Below are 20,169 nucleotides of genomic sequence, written 5' to 3' on the forward strand. Positions count from 1 at the left end.
TGATGAGCCTGTTTCTTCTTCTTCTTCTTCTTCTTCTTCTTCTTCTTCTTCTTCTTCTTCTTCTTCTTCTTCTTCTTCTTCTTCTTCTTCTTCTTGAATGCATGTTATACAACTCAATAGTTAGATGGTTATGTATCTAATACTTATCTTTCTAATTCCCAAACTGTTCATCTACAAAATGTCACAACATACCTCTTTCATGGAGGAAGGTAAGTGCGGTGACTTCGCTACATGGTTCAAAGAAACTCCTGAAATGAAACATGTCCAAATTAAACAGAGTAGTAATTCCATTGGAAAGACACTCACCCTTATCATTTTCAGTTCAAAAAGTGTCTAAAAATAAGCAAAAATAGTTTTAAAAATTATACCACCTTCTAATATAAATGAGAAATCTTTATTATTTAAATATTTTGTTTTACTCTGCTAGAATAGAAATTCCATGAACGCACACATTTTTCCTGCTTTTTTTATTGTATATCTATAGCCCAGACAGGGTTTCTCAGTCTTCTCACTGATATTTGGAGCAGGAAAGTCCTTTGTTACAGAATATTGTCCTGTGCACTGTAGGACATTTCTGACTACGACCTACTAGAAGCCAATAGCAAATCCATAGTTATAATGTGCTAAGTATTTCAAAATTGTGTCAAGTGTTTCCAGGGTGCAAAATCTCTCCTTCTTGAATATGAATGATCTAAAATAATGCCTGACTCAGAAAAAAAATGAACAGTAAGCATTTTGCTGAATGAAGATAGTAATATCAAATTAAACAGCATGCTTAAAACATATAGAACAGTTCTTGGTGTATGGAAAGTGGTAAAACAAAACAAAACAAAACAAAAAAACTAGTTACACCAAATGTTGTTGTTGTTGTTAATTGTTGCTGTGTCTTTGTCTCCTTCTAGAATAAGCCTTGGTGGGCAATCAAACTATTACATTGAGACCTTGGATTTGCTACAAATTACATTTTAAATGTAATCATTTTATAAAAGCTTCAACACTCACACTTGGAAGTGTGACCCTGTTGACTATCACTGACTCACTAACTTGCATTGCCATGCTAACTTGCTTTCAGAGAGATCTCAGAACACATCATCTGCTGCTATTTCAATGCATGCCCATTAATTTCCCATCAACCTGTGCTGATCAGGAAGTCTGTAATCTGGCACCGGTGTTTATTTTTATTCCTGTCTATTCCTGTTGGCTCACGAAAAGATTGTTTGAGCAAGTATTTTATGGTGAGTTGTATCATATGTACATTGATTTAATCTGCCCACATTCAGTTCTACAAGCGGAGCCAAAAAAATAGAGACAAGCATAATTTTCATTCAACATGAGCCCCTCAATGCAAGCCAAGTACCTCATCTGGTGCTCAGCTAAAGCAACAGCAATCTGTTCCACCCTGGAGACACAACTGGCCACGGAAAACTTAGTGAAAAGAGGCAATGCTATGCACAGGACAAATAGCACATATTTTATGACAGATAATGCTGCAGATATATAGTCTTAAACCTAAACTTAAAAAATGAACCCACGATGGTCTAAGACAACAGGAAGAGCTCCTGTCTTCACATATCCAGAGGCTTAAAATTGATTAAGATGTCAGAGCTGTCCAAAGGGATCTACTGATTCAGTGTATCCCCCTCTGCCACCCTTTAGAATCCCAGCTGACTCTGTGTGTGTGTGTGTGTTTGTGTGTGTGTGTGTGTGTGTGTGTATGTGTGTATGTGTGTGTGTGTGTGTGTGTGTGTGTGTGTGTCTGTCTGTCTGTCTGTCTGTCTTGGGTGGGGGTGTNGTGTGTGTGTGTCTGTCTGTCTGTCTGTCTGTCTTGGGTGGGGGTGTTCATGTATTCACATGTGAACCCGTGTGCAGACCTTAGCACCCTTCTTTCCACCTTGTTTGAGATGAGTTTCTTGATGTTTAGTACTGTGTAACCAATGTTCGATGGTCTATGAACTCTTGGAATTCACCTGTATAAATAAAGGATCACTGCGATTAAGTGTTTTTTTTTTCACTATATCTAACTTTATAGATCCTCTGGGGATCTTACCTCCAGTCTCAGTGCTTGCAAGGCATGTGCTTTATCCACTAAGTCATCTCCCCACCACTCCAGCTGACTTGTGTATAGAAATTAATGTTCATGCTGGGTGTTTGTGATGTATGACTTTAATCCTAGCATTGGAGAGGCAGATGCAGGAGGATTGCTGTGTGTTAAAGCCCAGCCTGGTGTACATAGTGAGTTACAGGCTAGTCAGGGACACATAGTGAGACTGTCTTAAATAAAGATGGGAGAGAGAGAAAGAGAGGGTGGGGGAAAAGAAGAAAGGAAGGAAAGAAGGAAGGAAGGGAGGGAGGGAGGAAGGAAGGAAGGAAGGAAGGAAGGAAGGAAGGAAGGAAGGAAGGAAGGAAAGAAGGAAGGAGAAAAAGAAGTTAATGTTCTTTTCTGAAGTTCAAAACTTTGGCAAATTAACTGGCATGGGTCTTAAAAACAATTCTGAAAAAGAACAAAGTAGAAAACTTCACACATTTCAATTTCAAAATCTCCAACAAAGTGTTAGCAATCAAAGGACTAATGTGTTGTTTAACGATAGCCACAGTGAGTACAATTAAGAGCTCAGAGATAAAACAATGTGTTATAGATAATGATTTTTGGCAAAAGTGTCAGGACCACTTAGTGGGAAACTATTCTCAACAAAGAGTTCTGGGTTATCAAATAGTCACATCAGAAAGGGTGAGGCTGGGTTCCCCCTCCCCCAGATTAACTCAAAATGGATCAAAGGCATAAATGTAAAACCTAAAACAGCAAAGTTGTTAGAAGAAAACCCTGGGGTAAATCAACACCATGTCAGACCTGGCAATGGATTCTTAGACATGACACTAAGATGGCAAGCCAGACATAAAGGCAGGAGACTTCATAAAAGCTAAAATCCCTCGTGTTCCAAAAAACACCATCAAAAAAGTTTCAAAACATATGAAAACACAGAACAGAAGAGAATATTTTAAGTACTTTGTCTAATAAAGGGCTGGAATTCAAAATATATATTAAATACTCTTAATAAGCCATTGTAAAGAGATACTCCAGCTTAAAAACAGGAAAATGATCTTTAACAGAGATACAAAAAAGGCCAGTTAATCTATTAAGAGATGCCCAACATCAAAAGTCTTCCAGGAAATGCAAATCTAAAACATCTAAGATAGTACTTCAAGTTCACTAAGATAACTAGACTCCCCCCCCCCCAGTGTCAAGTAACAGCATGTATTGGCAAATATGAACCATATCATCTATGACGGGTAGGGATGTCAACTTGCATACTTTGCTATACAGTCTGTAAAATTCGCATGTAATTAAATGTTGAGTTAACACACATTTCAGCAAGAAGACACTAGTAGGTATGTACCAAAAACATGTCCACAGAAGCTTGTGTGCAGTGATTTATACTGGGATTATTCCGAAAAGTCAAGAGAGAGAGGAAAAATGCAAAACCCCACTGACTGACAAAATAGATCACCAGATAGATAAATGATGTGTCATTCATGCCACCAAATACCAAGCAATAACACAAACAAAGGTGTCTGGCTGCACAAAGGAATAAAGTATTACTCTATGGTATTTGTTTCTAGTTCTAGAAATGTCCAGAATGGGCAAAAATATAGAGTGAAGTAGCTTGTGGTAACTCTGACTAGGGAGATGGCTGAATGTAGAGATGAAGGCTAAAGACTTTTGCTCTGAAAGAAAAACAGTACCACAAAAGTTAATGTTGATGGATGTACATGCACATGAATATGTAAGACAGACTCTGACCTTTCAAGTGGGTAGATTGCATGGCATATGAATTATAGGAATTTAAAAAAATAAACCAATGTAATTCACAATCTTGGCATTCAAAAATCCCAGTTCAAATGACCATTTGCACAGGTTAAATGTATACCAGGGAAGGAGGCAAATCCCTAAATGTGATTGAAGTCATCTGATCCAGGTCTGTGGCTGATTCTTTAAGTGGAGAATGACTGAGATAGCTTTCTCTCAAAGCAAGCAGGAGGAAGACATGCCTGCTGTTACTGTGTCATTACCTCATCTTTCTGGAATGCCTGAGGGGGATGGTGAGGTAAAAGAGGGCAATTAGTGTGTAGCTCAGTGGTAGAAGATTTGACTGGAAAGCATAAGGCAGTGAGTTGGATTCATGGTCTTGCAAAAATAAAAATTCTTAAATAAGGTAAGAGAAAGGGGAAAATGCTCACAGAGAGGAACAGGGAAACAAAATCTCCCTTTAGGTAGGTGCAATTAAAAGGTTTTTTTTATTATTTTTATTTTTTATTAGATATTTTCTTTATTTACACTTGTGCTGAAATTTTACTAGCACTAAAATGTGAGTTTAGAAAGATCATAGGATATGAATTTAATTCAGAAAATCAATACTTATAATGCAATAAATAATTGAAAATAAATTATAGCAAACATATTAGCTTTTACCCAGCAAAGTTAGTAAGAAATGATAGTGTTTACCAACAACATTAAAAACAATATATTTATGATTAATCTAAATTTTTATTTTATCTGTTTGTGTGTGTGTGTGCGTGTGTGTGTGTGTGTGTGTGTGTGTGTGTGTGTGTGTGTAGCAGAGGATGGCATAGTAAGTCATCAGTGGGAGGAGAGGCCCTTGGTCCTGTGAAGGTTCTATGCCCCAGTATAGGGGACTGCCAGGGCCAGGAAGCAGGAGTGGGTGGGATGGTGAGCAAGGGGTGGGGGAGGAGGGGATAGGGGATTTTCGAAGGGAAAACTAGGAAAGGGGATAACATTTGAAATGTAAACAAAGAAAATATCTTAAAAACAAACAAACGAACAAACAACAACAAAAACTTTGATAGTATAAACTAAAGGAGAACCAAGTAAGTGACAAGTGGAGAGAGATTCTGTGCTCATCGATTAAAAATCTCACTAACCTACTGGTTCAGCTCAAGCCCAGTCAAACTCCTAACGTGGGGGAGGTGGGGACGGGGGAGGTTGGTTAATAGCGCTTAGTATGCAAGCATGAGGACTTGAGTTCAAATCTCCATTGGCCATATTTAAAAGCCAGAAGTGAGCTTCTTCATCTGGAACTCCAATACTGTGGGGGGAGGGAGAATAGCTGAAGCTTCCTGGCTGCCAGCCTAGCTCCAGGTTTAAGGAAAGACTCTGACTCAAGGGATTAGGGCTGAGACTCTTAGGGCTAAACCCCTCTCTGATCTCTCCCTAGAGATAAATTGCCAGCCAGGAATCCCCAACTATCCTCCCATCTCTGACCCCACCCAATGGCCCTGAGATGACAGATGCATGCACAGCCATGCCTGGCTGTTTCTGTGGATGCTGACATTTGAACTCAGGTCTTCATGCTGTCACAGCAAGTGTATTACTCACAGAGTGGGCATGCTGTGTGTGTGTATGTGCACTGCCCCATGTACACATATGGAGGTCAAAGGGCAATGTTGTGGATTAGGTTCTGTCCTTTGACCATTGTATCAATTCTGGGGATCAAACCCAGGTGGCCATGCTTACCCTCTGAGCCATCTCACTAGCCTGGGATTTGTATCTTGATTACTGTGTTGGATGTTGCTCAAAAACGAAGTTCTGTATCTAAAGCAAGGAGTAACTTTTGCCATAAAGTAGTTATACTTCAATATTTAAAGATTTAAAGATTTCAACAGAAAAGAGCAGAGATGGGTGTTCTGTGGACTTTAAAGGCCTTGAAGACCCCAAATGGCAACAACCAGTCTGAAAGTAGAGTCTGATAACAACACTGGAAGACAGCAGCCAGCAAGAAGTGCTAAGAGAATGGTGCCCATGACAGTGTGGGTGCAGGTGTACCTGGGAGCCTGAGCCCATCAAAAACCACAAGGGCTTCTCTTCTGTTTAGTTCCTTTGTGTTATTACCTTTAAAAAAATACAAAATAAGTCTGGCTGCTGGTCACTTCCCTGATAGGGTGAAGTAGCTGCCCTCCTCCTTTCTGAGACCTGTGAAATGCAGATACATTTAAAATGATTGATTCTGGAAAAACTCAGAGAGAACCCTAATGTCACCCCCTTCCCTTAGAACTAGCATGATATTTTCAACTGTAAAGGAGGCAATCTCTTTATAGTTTCACAATAGAAGAAAAGAATGGAAATAAACTTATTTTCTGGATATTGGGATATACAAACCTACAGTGTTATGATTCTTCCACCTCACACACCTTTTACTTCTGTTTTTCAAGACTTTCTGTAACCTGGAGAGGCAGAGACAGATTCCATTACCATTTTAATCTGACCCAATTTAAGGATTACTGTGGGCTGGGTCATGTCCCTATCCAAACACAAGTATCTGAGGCACAGTAGCGCAACGTGCAACTCTGTTTGGAAAGAAGGACTTTATAGAGGTAATTAAAGGTAAGCATGGCCTCCAGTATACACCCTAATGAAACCTGACTAGCTTTCTTCTAAAAACAGAAGATAAGGGCACAGATACATGCATGGGAAAGCAATGGAACAAAATAGAAAAAGAATGGCCATTCTGAAAGCCAAGGGGTGAGGCCTCAGAAACAGCAGCTTTCAGATGCCTTGCACTAGATCAACAATTCTGAGAAAATAAAAGGTTGCCCTCAAAGCCATCCAGGCTCTGGTGCTTCGGCATGCCAACCCTTTCTGAAGCATGTAGCGACTTTCTCAGGACTGTGTCCATGAAGACCTCCACACTCGGGACTGGGAATGTGTAAGTTCCTTCTTGCCAGGGCCAGGCCTTCAAGACCCTCTCAGATAGGGCAAATTCCAGATGTTTCTCTCTCACCTTGAGCCAGCTGTAACTTTTTCAGGCAGGGCACTGATCTTGTTTCTTTAGTATACATGAGCAGGGATGGGACAATAGCATTGAGGCGCCTGATTGCATGTATTCCTTGCAGTGCTCCTATATAAAAATGGGGAAAGAATGTATTTAGTTATACTTGTTCAGACTAAATAATTTGTATTCCTGAACACACTGCAAACTTTGTTCCTTTATTTCTGTTCCAAATCCTTTAGTACGATAATGAGCCTGAGACAAACTAATTTTGATATTTTTATTACAATCTCCTCAAAGAAAGAGAAAATGGGAACATACATTATTATATATATAACATTTTGTTATATTATTATAATATTTTTTTCTTTACAGAGGACATGAGTATTTTTTTTATTCAAGTGAGTGTGAAGAGACAGGCATAAAAGTTGCTCTATCAGCTGCACCCCATATTGGAATTAGAGTGTCTGGTTTCTAGTACAGTGATCTGCAGAAAGGACTTAAAACCAGAATGATCTCAGTTTGACTTCTGATGACATAGCTTAATACCATAGCTCGTTTTGTATTTCTTTAAATAATTTTTCTAGAGTCAGTTTTCCTGTCTGTAAAATGTCATTTTTTTTATTATCTGGAAGTCTATCATGATTCATGTTAAATACAAACTTGGGCAATTTATGGATGTTACAGAGAACCATAACATTAACTTTGACTACTTTAGTTTTTGATGTCCCCAGTATACCTCTATAACATCAAGGGAGGTATTTCCCCAGCTGCTTCATTTGTAAAAAATAACTTGACCATGGTCACAGAAGGAGACAGTTGTAGTATGAATCCCATGAGTCTAATCCATAGTTCTGTGTTCTTTTCCAGTAGATCACTGCCTTCTCCCACACAAAAGGTGATATAGAGAATATATGATTGCCTTAAAGAAAGTCTTACTTCAAAACTCAATTTTCTTCTTGTAAATTAATATCAGCAATCTATAACCCACGCCAGACAAGCAATAGTTTCCTGAACACCTCTTCCAGTATGACTGATATCAGCAATGATCTTCAGAAGAAACTAACGCACGTTCCCTGGGGCTCTCTTCCAGGAATCCAGGTCATTTACAGAATTCATTTAATATAACTATGCTTTGAAGGCAACTGCTCTTAGCATGCTCAGAGGCACACTGTCAGAAAGTAGCCCACTCCTTGAGCATTCGATGTTGAAGACAAGAGCCACTAACTGGCCTCCCAGTCCTCTATCACAGAATTCTCCCAGAGAGAGAGCTGAGTGATCTTAGGGTCAAGAGCAAATTGCCTGGAGTGTGTTCTCTGATGTTAAAATGCGTGGGCCTGGGCCACAGACTATAGTCAAATATTAATCAGACTTTAGAAAACATAAACCTGAGTAAAAAGAAAAAAAAATACACCATAACCCATCTGAGGTTGTTGCTGTTGTGTCTAAAACCAGTGGATAGAGATTAGCTTAGTGAAAATAGTTAGACTCTTAAAAATAGATCAGAATGGAATGGGGCAGGATGGCATGGGGTGAAATGGAACCGGACAGGACTGGCTGGGATGGGTTGCGATGGGATGGGATGGAACGAGATGAGGTGAGATGAAATGGAACAGGATGGAACAAAATGGGGTGGAAAGATGAACACATTACAACCCCTGGTTAATATCTACCTATACTGTGTATATCAGTCCATAAACTTTACTGTAGCTTGAAGCTTTTTCTCCCAACCATTAATTCCCAAAAATTATGATACTGAGACGAATTATTTATTAATAAATGCTTAAGCCATAAACTTTAGCTTGTTCTCCAACTAGCTCATAACTCAGTTATTATTTTTCTTCTGAGTTCAGCTACATGGTTGGTTTCCTCTCCTTCATACTCTCGTCTTCTTACATTCAGGGATGAATCTTCCACCTCTTCCTCTTTCCCAGCATTCTCTTTCTCTCTGCTGGATGTCCCACCTTCTATTTCCTGCCTCAGCTCGTTGGCCATCAGCTTTTTTATTGGCAGGTGATGCTTATAAGAATTCTCTCTACCCTTTACACTATAGTGCATTTTTCACTGTAAAGTCACAGGGAAAAAAAATGCTTGAAGTGCTTCTATTTAGAGAACAGACAGCAGAAAGAGGCTTTCATTGCTAAAATTTGGAGCAAACATGACTAAGGTTTGAAAAGGCACATGGGATTCTTCATCCTCTGACAGGATTCTTCCAATGTCCCTTCACTTTTCACCTCTAGCCCTCTTCAGCCTTTTCTTGGCTCTGCACACACAGCTCTGTGTGATAGACTCTGATGAAGTCTCCAGGTTCCTTGTTGCCTATTCCAGCCACTATCACATCCCCAAGCTTCAGCAACACCACAGGAAACTGTATTCACCCCCTTAGTCTCTACGCATGCTTTTCCTCTCCCCAGAATTCTAGCTCTCATTAAATCGTTGCCTGAACCTCACTCCTCCAGGAAGTATTTGTGGATCATCTGGCTTGCCCTTCCTTACCTTCCTCCATCCTTTTCTTTTTCTCTTCCTTCATCATATAACAAAAACTCAAAAAGCACAGACCTATGTATGTTTGAGATTATAACTAATAATGAAGTTTTGCCTTACTGAAACTGAACATTAAAGACGCAAAATAAAAATGAAAAATTGAAATATATATAATAATGTCACTAAAGAAAGCTGAGGATAGTAAAGAAAACAGATTGGTTAAGAAAGGTCAGTCCAGAAGATTTTTGGAGCAGAAAATGGAACTCTGTATATCACAGCAAACAATAACTATATTTGGGAAGTGTCAGATTTATGGAACTACAGGTACCTTGGTTCTGAATTAGGACTAGGCTTGGCAACTCTATGTTGGATTAACTATTTCTCCCATAGGCTTCTTGGCACACTTTATATACTTGCTTTATGTTGAATTCTATAATTTACTTTTCCTTCCTTGAGCATAAGCTTCTAGTAAGTAGCTAATGTAGTTCTGTTTACATATTTGTAGAGGTGAAAAATAAATTATGAAGGAAGCAATCATCAGAATGAAGAAGCCAGAGATGCTGCTTGACTCTCCCCCCCAATCCCCCTTTGTTCTTAGCACCTGGCTGTCCTTTACAATATTCTGCTGCAGAAAAACCGAAAATTGTTCCCCTTGACCAGAATTCTTCTTAAAGAAAGGGCATCTTCCTTAGACCTAGTCAACTACGATGAGTAAAACCAAAAGAAGAGATGAATAGACCAAGTAGTGCCATGACAAAATGGTGCCCCTGTAAGCTACTTCATCCAAACAAATTAGTTTGAAAAATAAATTATTTTTCAAATTATAATTGCATTAAGTCACTGTTTAGAAATTCCTCTTGGCTCTGCAAAATACTCTAGTCTATGAAGAGATGTCATGGCCCTGAGCATGTTGTCAACTGTTTAGAAAATGAATCTTAGAATATTAGGGCTGGAAGGGAAAATCTAAACCATTCCAGAGTCTTTTTTATGGCAGAGATAAAGGGTGTTGTCTGCCAACATTCTGGTTATAACTCAGGCCAAAGTCATCTTGTATCTGGGTCTGTGGTTCCCACCCCACTGGTAGAATCTGCCTATTATAAGGATTTCTCTTTATTCCATTTTATAGGACAACTTGTAGTCAGTTACTTGGATTTACAAAGGCAGCTGAAACTGCATCCTACCAGTTTCTCTCCGATTCTAAATTATCAGAAGAAAGATGCAAATAAGATCAAATCAAAGTATGTGTCAAGTAAAAAGAGGTCTAGAAAATGGTAACTTCAGGTACTTATGCCTTTGAAAGAATAAGGAGAGGCACTGTGTTAGGATATCTTGCATTTCTAAAAGATGGTGATACAGGAGACTGCAATAAGAGCCTTGTGGCACAAGGGTTAAGGGTTGGGGTGCAAGTTTGCATAGTGTAGGATTTTCCACACACTGTTACATGTAGGTCCACATACAATGTCACATGTCATGTCTTGGTAGCATATTAACCTTCCCTACATGGATATGTGCTTTAGTCAATGAGCCAAGGTCTCATTTGGATATGCTGGTCTACCTTTATGCCTGCAGAGGAATCAACATATTCGAGGTTTGAAAGGCTTTACATAAAACCCTTCCAGACCTCACTCTGCTCTATTCTATTCTGCTTCACACCTATCTCACTAACTCTCTTTGAAACCCTACACCTCAAGTACAACTTAACATGGGCCTATCTGAGCAATACTCATTTCTTAGCACTGACCCCTCTCAGAAAGTTGTATAGTTGTAAAACAGTGAGTTATTTGCCAATGCATTTACACTTCATCAACAGTTCTTGCAAAAACACAATATTGTATTTTGAAAATAAATGTTTAGCTGGATAGTGGTGGCACATACTTTTAATCCCAGCTCTCACTCAGGAGGCAGAAGTAGGTGGATCTCTGCAAGGCTGAGGCCATCCTGGTCTTAAGTGAGTTTCCAGACAGTCAGGGTTACACAGAGAAATTCTGTCTCAAAAAACAAACACCAGTGGTTTATACTCTAAGCTCAAGAATCGACAAACTGGACCTCATAAAATTTCAAAGCTTCTCTAAGGCAAAGGACACTGTCAATAGGACATAACAGCAACCAACAAATTGAGAAAAGATCTTTACCAATCCTACATTCAATAGAGGGCTGATATCCAATATATACAAAGAACTCAAGAAGTTAGACTCCAGAGAACCAAATAGGGTTTAATGGGGTTCTATTAAAAAATGGGGAACAGAGCTAAACAGAGAACTCTTAACACAGGAAACTCAAATAGCTGAGAAGCACCTAAATAAGAAGTGTTCATCATCCTTAGTCATCAGGGAAATGCAAATCAAAACAACCCTGAGATTCCACCTCACACCAGTCAGAATGGCTAAGATCAAAAATTCAGGTGACAACAGATGCTGGCGAGGATGTGGAGAAAGAGGAACACCCCTTCATTGTTGGTGGGATTGTAATCTGGTACAACCACTCTGGAAATCAGTTTGGCAGTTCCTCAAAAAATTAGACATAGTATTGCTGGAGGACCCAGTGGTAACTCCTGGGCATATACCAAGAAGATGCTCTAACTTGTAATAAGGACACATGCTCCACTATGTTCATAGCAGCCTTATTTATAATAGCCAGAAGTTGGAAAGAACCCAGATATCTCCCAACAGAGGAATGGATACAGAAAATGTAGTACATTTACACAATGGAGTACTACTCAGCAATTAAAAACAATGAATTTATGAAATTCTTAAGCAAATGGATGGATCTGGAAGGTATCATCCTGAGTGAGGTAACCCAAACACAAAAGAACACACATGATATGCACTCACTGATAAGTGGATATTAGCCCAAAAGTTTCAGAATACCCAAGATTTAATTCACAGGCCATATGAAGCCTAAAAAGAAGGAAGACCAAAATGTGGATGTTTCAGTGTTTCTTAGAAGCGTGAACAAATTACTCTCAGGAGGAAATATGGAGACAAGGTGTGGAGCAGAGACTGAAGCAAAGGCCATTCAGAGACTGCCCCACCTGGGGATCCATCCCATCCACAGCCACCAAACTCTGGTGCTATTTTGGATTCTGGGAAGTGCTTGCTGATAGAAGCCTGATAGGGCTGTCTTCTGAGAGGTTCTGCCAGAGCCTGACAAATACAGAGGTAGATGCTCTCAGGAGTTGGAGAAGAGATTGAAGGAGCTAAGGGCATCTGCAGCCTCATGGGGGGAGCAACAGTGTCAACAAGCCAGACCCCCTGGAGCTCTCAGGGACTGGACCACCAACCAAAGCATATACATGGAGGGACCCATGGCACTGGCCACATATGTGGCAGAGGATGGCCTGTTGGACATCCGAGGGAGGAGAGGCCCTTAGGCCTGAAGGTGTAGGGGAATACTAGTGTGGGAAGATGGGAGTGGGTGGGTGGAGGAGCACCCTCATAGAGGCAGGGGGAGGGAGGATAGAACAGGGGGTTTCTGAAGGGGAGACCTGGAAAGGGGAAAACATTTGATATGTAAATAAAGAAAATATCTGATTTAAAAAAAAAACAAATTAGATAGATTGATGATAGATATAGATAGATGATAGATAAGTAGATAGGTAAATGTTTGTTTTATTTTAGGTTTTGTTCTGGTTGCAAAGACAAGACAGACATCTCCATTAACTTCCACCTCCTTCTATTAGCATGTTACATTACCATGACACATTTATCACAATAAAGAGCCCAAGATTTGCAATTAGAATTAAACACCTTTCTTGGGATCTACTAATACCTGCTTATTGTTCTGGTCCTGGGATAGCATGTTTGGGGTCCCAAGTTAGAGCGTGGTTCTCCTGGTTATTTCTGAACTGTGTGGATTTCCTGAAGCTTTATTTTTCAGCGCTTTGACCCTTTGAGAGCTGCCATAGATAGGGGGAATTTCCCTTTGGGCTCATCTCCAGTCTATGTCAGTTAGTTTGGAGCTGTGGATTTTCACAGGAATTCTTTAGTGTCATCCCTGTGAAACATTTCTTCTTCTTTTTTAATTGGATATTTCCTTTATTTTCAAATATTATCCCCTTTCACAGTTTCCCCTATCACCCACCCACTCGCTCCCACCTCCCCACCCTGCCATTCCCCTACACTGGGGCATCAAGCCTTCACAGGACCAAGGGCCTCTCCTCCCACTGATGTCCAACAAGGCCATCCTCTGCTACATATCCTATGCAACAGTTCAAGGACAGACCCTACCAACATAACTCATCAGTGGTGTTAGCCTTTATCACCACTCTGCATTAATTGTTGACAGGTTTCTCTAGGGTACAGAGGCAGCATCCCTACCCCATTCATCTTTTCATTCTCAGTTCTTTGCAAGTTTCATTAAGTAGCACTCATAGTCAATATATGAGATATATCTGTGTATTGTGCACGCAAACCAACATGTGAAACCCAATGTACTTGCAGACACATACACACTACCCCTTTAGTGAAAGAAATCCCTATGACTCACATCCAAACAAATGAGTTTGATCATGGATTGGTGAATCAGAACTGACTTGAAGGGAACTGGATCAAATAACCTATGTGTCAATAATCCTCTCAATTCCTTTTCCAGAGATGCAAAGAACTATGTTTGCAAACACACCACATTCTTCTTGCTGTGTTCTGTTTCCTATGTTGCTCCTTTACCTGGGACATACTTTCTTCCTGAGCTTCCCCTTGCCTGAGCCTTGCATGCTCATTGCCCATTTAAGCAGGGTAAGGTGCCTTCACTCTGTTCCTCAGCCCTACCTCTCAAGTGCACAGCATCCGATTTCTGCTCCATATTGTTTGTTATTCTCCTACACCCTCAAGGCTGTAAGCCTTTTAAGGTACATGACTAGGTAGTATATGTAACTTGAGTTTTTCAAACCTTACTTTTAAGGATGGTTCTTACAAGCTTTAACCTCCCTTGTAACCACCACCCACCAGAAGTAGTTGGAAAGAAAGGATACGGGGTGGGGTAGGGAAGAGTGGGCGTGTTTAGAAAGGTTCTTTGAGACAACTCCTGTCTGGGTTGTCTGGAAATCTGCAGTAATGTTCACAGGTTAGCAGGTGGCAGCAGCTCAATCCACGTGCAAACACTTCAAGGATAAAGCAGCAATCCAGTTTGGTAGAGTCACGTTAACAACAGTGGTGACATGATTTAGAAGAGACAGCCAGGCATCAGCCTCAGCACAAGTCAGCAGGAGGGACCACAAGGAACACCAGGAGAAGTTCTTGGCTGTTCAAAGCGAAGTGAAGATCAATCAGCAAAAATGCAAGACCCACAAGCATTCCTCAGCTAGCTCTGTACCGAAGGCTAGCTCACCGCCCCCCCCCCATCACTGTCCATCGAGACCTATTTTTACCCTCCAAACATCACATGTCCATGTCCTCCTCCTGTCTTGCCTCAGCCTGTGTCTTGCCTCAGCACTTTGATCTGTCTCAGCTGACATCACTGTGCCAATCGTCCTGAGTCACTGAAGCAGCAAGAAACTGCAACACACCACCAGGAGATTTGGGTGCCTTTCTCTCTATGGAGTCCCAACAAATGCCGCTTAATTACACAATATAAGGTGGACTGATACATGTGTGTTTTTAGCAAAGAATCCTTCATCACGGACCCTTTGACATGCTTGCTTTAGCAGAACATCATTTCATCTGTGTTTGGTTCAGCTAAATGTTCCTTCACATGTTTGCCCCAGCAAAACACCATCAAAGTGACTTTCCAAAGAACCCTTCAGTTTGCTCTTCATCTATCTATGTCTATGTGTATGTGTATGTCTATGTGTATGTGTATGTGTATGTCTATGTCTATCTCTATCTCTATCTCTATCATCTCTATCTCTATCATCTCTATCATCTCTATCATCTCTATCATCTCTATCATCTCTATCTCTATCTCTATCATCTCATCTATCTATCTACACACACACATATATATACATATATACACATATATGTATGTATATATATATATATATATATATATATATATATATACACACACACACACACACACACACACACACACGGTTTTGCACTGGATGACTGAGAGCACCAGAGGTTAATCACCTATTGGAGGTCACTTGGGCAGCCAGGAATGAGTGCCAAGTTCTGAGTCTCTTTTCTGTATTCTTTCTACCTCTCAGCCTCTCCTAAAGTTGGCAAAATTCCAAAACACTATAGCATACAAACAATTCATGTATTTGTCAAGGAAGGTGATGGAACTGTAATACTCCCGATGAGGTGAAGGAAGAGATTTAGTTCTCCCACTTTCTTCTTGTCTTCCATTTGGTCCTCCCTTTGGGCTAATCTCTCTACAGAAGTAAGTAGGTTACAGCAAGAGAGACAGAAGCGGGCAGAGGTCCAATTCAATTGTAACATCTAAACCTAACTGCAGCTAAACAAACTTATGCTGGATTTCCAGGCAAGTTCCAATTTCAAGTATTCAATTCATTCTCCCTCAAGATTTTTTTTCACAATGTTAGTCAAAATGGAAACCTTAATATCCAAGGTGAAGGTGAATTTACAGAATGACCTCACCTCATTAACCTTTCTGAAAATTTCTCTCTTAGAATGTCACATCCGATCAATTTTCACCAAAAGAAGTCATCAGACTTTGCCCTACCTAATGTTCTTAGCTTGTCACATGACTTGCAAATTGACAGTTTTTTATTTTTTTTTATTTTTAATGGTTGACAATAAGTAAAAAGAACAATATTTTGTCACATATGGATGATGAAATTAAAATATAAGTATCAAAAAATAAAATTTAACATATGAATAAAAAGAATCCTTCAAATTAGTTTCCTCTAGCTTATGTGAGCACTCATATTATTTACTCCCCTTGTTGCTAAGACAAAACTCCTAACCACAGTTTAAAGAAGGAGAGGTGTATTTTAGCTCATGGTTTAGCGAGGCACGGTTGCAGCAACATAAGTCTTCTGGTCATGTTGTGTGAGCAATCAGGAAACAAAGGTAAATGACCACTGGTGTGCATTTCACGCCTTCCTTTATGTAGCACAGGACCCAGGCTATGACACAGTGCCCTCTGCAGTTAAGGTGTTTCTGTACATTTCAATTGATCTAATCTATATAATACCTCATAAGTGTGTTTCCTAGGTGATTCTAGATCCTGTCAATATTAGCCATCACAATATCCATACAGTGTCATCATCTATTTTACATCTTGAACTAGAAAATCTAAAATATTTGCTCTCTGTCCCTGTGCATATAAATTTTCTTCTGGTTGAAGAGAAATATTCAGTATTTTTAAGTTTAAAATTTTTTAAAAGATTTATTTTATGTGTATGAGTCTTTGCATGCATGTGTATCTGTGTAGCATGTGCATGCCTGGAACCCTCAGGTGTCACAAGAAGGTATCAAAACCCTACAACTGCATTTGCAGATGTTTTGTGAGCTACAAAATGGTGCTAAGAACTGAACCCAGGTCCTCTGCAAGAACAGTCAGTGCTCCTAACCAAAGAGCTTTCTTTTAGGCTTATTTAAGAAGTTTGTTGTTTTTTTGTCTTTTGTTTTTTGTTTTTTGTTTTTTTGTGTGTTTTGTTTTGTTTTGTTTTGTTTTGTTTTGTTTTGTTTTGCTTTGCTTTGTTTTGAGACAGGAGTCTGGTGTATATTGCAGACTTCCTAGAGCTGGAGACTCCCTTGTCTCAGCCTCCTCAGAATCAAGATTACAGGCATCCACCATCATGCTGGTCAAAACCTTAAGTCCTATAACTAAGATGATTCAAGTGGCAACCCCAGCTGAGGCACTTCATAGCTGGGTGACCTTGAACAAGTTACATGTCTCATGAAAGTTTACTCTTGTATTAAGTGGCAGGAGGAATGGTAGGGTAGGACTACTAGCACTCACGTTATAGTGTTAAAAGTAATGAAGGAGGTGATACATGCAAGGACCCCTAGCTTGTGCGTCTTGAGCACAATCATCACCTGTCTTCACTCTCTATACTTAGCATCACTATTGTTGTATCACTATTACTAGAATGATTTTTGTTTGAAGCTCTGACAATGAATTCTTTACTCTGTAGAGTCTATAGAAACAATTGCTACTATGAGATATCAGATAATCAAAAACTGTGTATACCACCACAGGCTTCTCACTCTGAAAAAAAGTCTTGGTAATAGAAAGCTCTATGTGGGGACTCTCTCTCTCTGTTAGACATTGATCTAATTAAGTTTATTCACAGAATGGGAACCAGATGGCTTAATCTTCACAGGAGAGGCATTTTCACATTAAAAGAGTCACTTATTGGGTCAAATACAGACTTTGAGTGTTGAAACAAGTATTTGACCGAGGAGGGAAAATGGTCAGTAATATGTGTATCACCTTTGACACACAAAGCATGCTTCCTTTCACTTTTGACATGCCACTATTTCATTCATTATAGTATTTTATAAAATTATTTTATTCTATTATGTTCATTATATTTCTCTATAAATATTTCATTGCCTACTCATCTACATTTTATATGACATAATGCAATTCATTACCAACAAAATTACATCTGACAGCCCTATTGTTTTATCTTATATTTACCTTCATCCCATGGGTAGTAGAACTACCATATATTAGTGACTATTTGTTGGCATGACTGATACAACCTAAGCAGGGAAGGATTTGTTTTGGACATGGATTCAGTGGATTCTATCCACAATTATTTGGTCCTGTGAGATTTCACAAGACATCATGGTGACTGGAGTATCTGAAGGAGTCCAGCTATTGATTCCAAATGCAACCAGAAGGGAGAGAATGAAAAAGGAATAAGGAACTGGCCAGGGAAAATATTTTTTCCAAGACCCAACAACAAGTGGCCTATTTCCTCCAATTCAGCCTAACTGCCCAAACTTTGTTCAACCTTTCAAACTGCACTACCCAACTGAGAACCAAACATTCAGACCAGGAGCCTGAGAAGGACACTCATATCCAACCCATGGGTTATTGCATTATTGGAGAACTTAGAAAGACTGAAATATGAAGAAAAAGAGCCACTATCTCATAATACCTTTTATCTTTACTAAGTGTGATGGCTGGTGTTAATTGTCAACTTGACAGGGCCTATAATAGACAAGGAGACAAGCCTACAAGGCCACCCATAAAGGATTATTTAGATTAAGGTTCGCCTCTGAGAAAGTCCATGAATGAGGAATTTTCTTGCTTAGGTTAGTTAATATGGAAGAATCCATCTTAGTTATCCAAAGGACCATCTCCTGCTTAGGATCCTGAACTGTACTAAAAGAAGAAACCTAGCTGGGCATATTATTCATTCATCACTCTCCACTCTCCAATTGTGATTAGGATATGACAAGCTAACTCATATTCCTGACTTATCTCCCTTAATGGGCTGAGTGGAACTTTAAACTGAGCCAGAATCAACTCTTTCTCCTTTGAGTAGCTTTCACCAGAACATTTCATAGCAGTAACAGGAATTATACAGTGTGTATGATTTACTTTTAACTCTTTAATTCACACATAGTAAGTATACATAATATATGCAATGTGGAATATAGATACATGTGCATATTTATTATATTCAGACAAGGGCAATTGGCGTATATATCGTAATTATTTATTATTTCATTGTCTTAGGTACAGTCTAGATTCTGTCTATGGCATTGAAATGTTATGATATAGAATATCTAAAGTACTCCTGTTCAACTGCACAACTATATATTTATCATCTTCTTTCCATCTCCTACTCCATTCTTCCAAGTCTTACCTGATCACAATTTTGCTCTCTGCTTCTGAAATCAACTTTTCAGCTTGTACATGAATGTGAGAATACATGAGATTTAGTTGTGCCGGAATCATTTCATTCAATATAACTGTTCTCCAACTCCAGACATGTAGCTGCAAATGATAGTTCATTTTTTGTAGATGAAAACCTTCCATTGTGAATATACACCATTTATCTGTCAGAGGACACCTACTTTTATTCTATATCTTAACTATTATTAATACGACAATAAACATGAAACTGCCCATATTTCTTTGTTATACAACTTTCCTTTTTCCTTTCACTATATACCAAGTGGTAGAACTGTTGAATATGTGGGAGTTTTATTCCTATATTTTTAGGAACCTTCAACAGTTATAGTCAAAGCTTAAAACTACACACTCAACATTCACTCAAATTTGCCAAAGCCTTTTGCCAACATTATCAGATAAAATCTCATAATATTCAGATAACCTAGAAGGCAACTTCCAGAGAACAAGGAGAGACTCTCCAACTGGAGCATCCTGTGTCTCACAACGGTGTGTGCATTAGACATGCAGAATACAGAGAAGATTTCAGTCTCCATCTGTCTTTGGTTGGACAACCTCATCACTGAACAACTTGAAACACTGCAAAAAAAAAAAAGTTCTAGCATGTATATCTGTTCTTTATATCCCAGAGTGCTGGTCTATGAATCACAAGATGCATCTCTGAGGCCATCATCCCTACCAGTGCATTTACTGATATTGAAGTTCTGAAGTTTTTTTTTTTAATTAGGTATTTTCCTCATTTACATTTCCAATGCTATCCCAGAAGTCCCCCATACCCTGCCCTCAACTCCCCTACCCACCCACTCCCACTTTTTGGCCCTGGCGATCCCCTGTACTGGGGCATATAAAGTTTGCAAGTCCAATGGGTCTCTCTTTCCAGTGATGGCTGACTTGGCCATCTTTTGATACATATGCAGCTAGAGTCAAGAACTCTGGGTTACTGCTTAGTTCATAATGTTGTTCCACCTATAGGGTTGCAGACCCCTTTAGCTCCTTGGATACTTTCTCTGCTCCTCCATTGGGGGCCCTGTGATCCATCCAATAGTTGACTGTGAGCATCCACTTATGTGTTTGCTAGGCCCCGGCGTAGTCTCACTAGAGACAGCTATATCAGGGTCCT

Source organism: Mus caroli, chromosome 15, assembly GCF_900094665.2.
Source record: "Mus caroli chromosome 15, CAROLI_EIJ_v1.1, whole genome shotgun sequence".
In the NCBI taxonomy this organism is placed as follows: domain Eukaryota; kingdom Metazoa; phylum Chordata; class Mammalia; order Rodentia; family Muridae; genus Mus; species Mus caroli.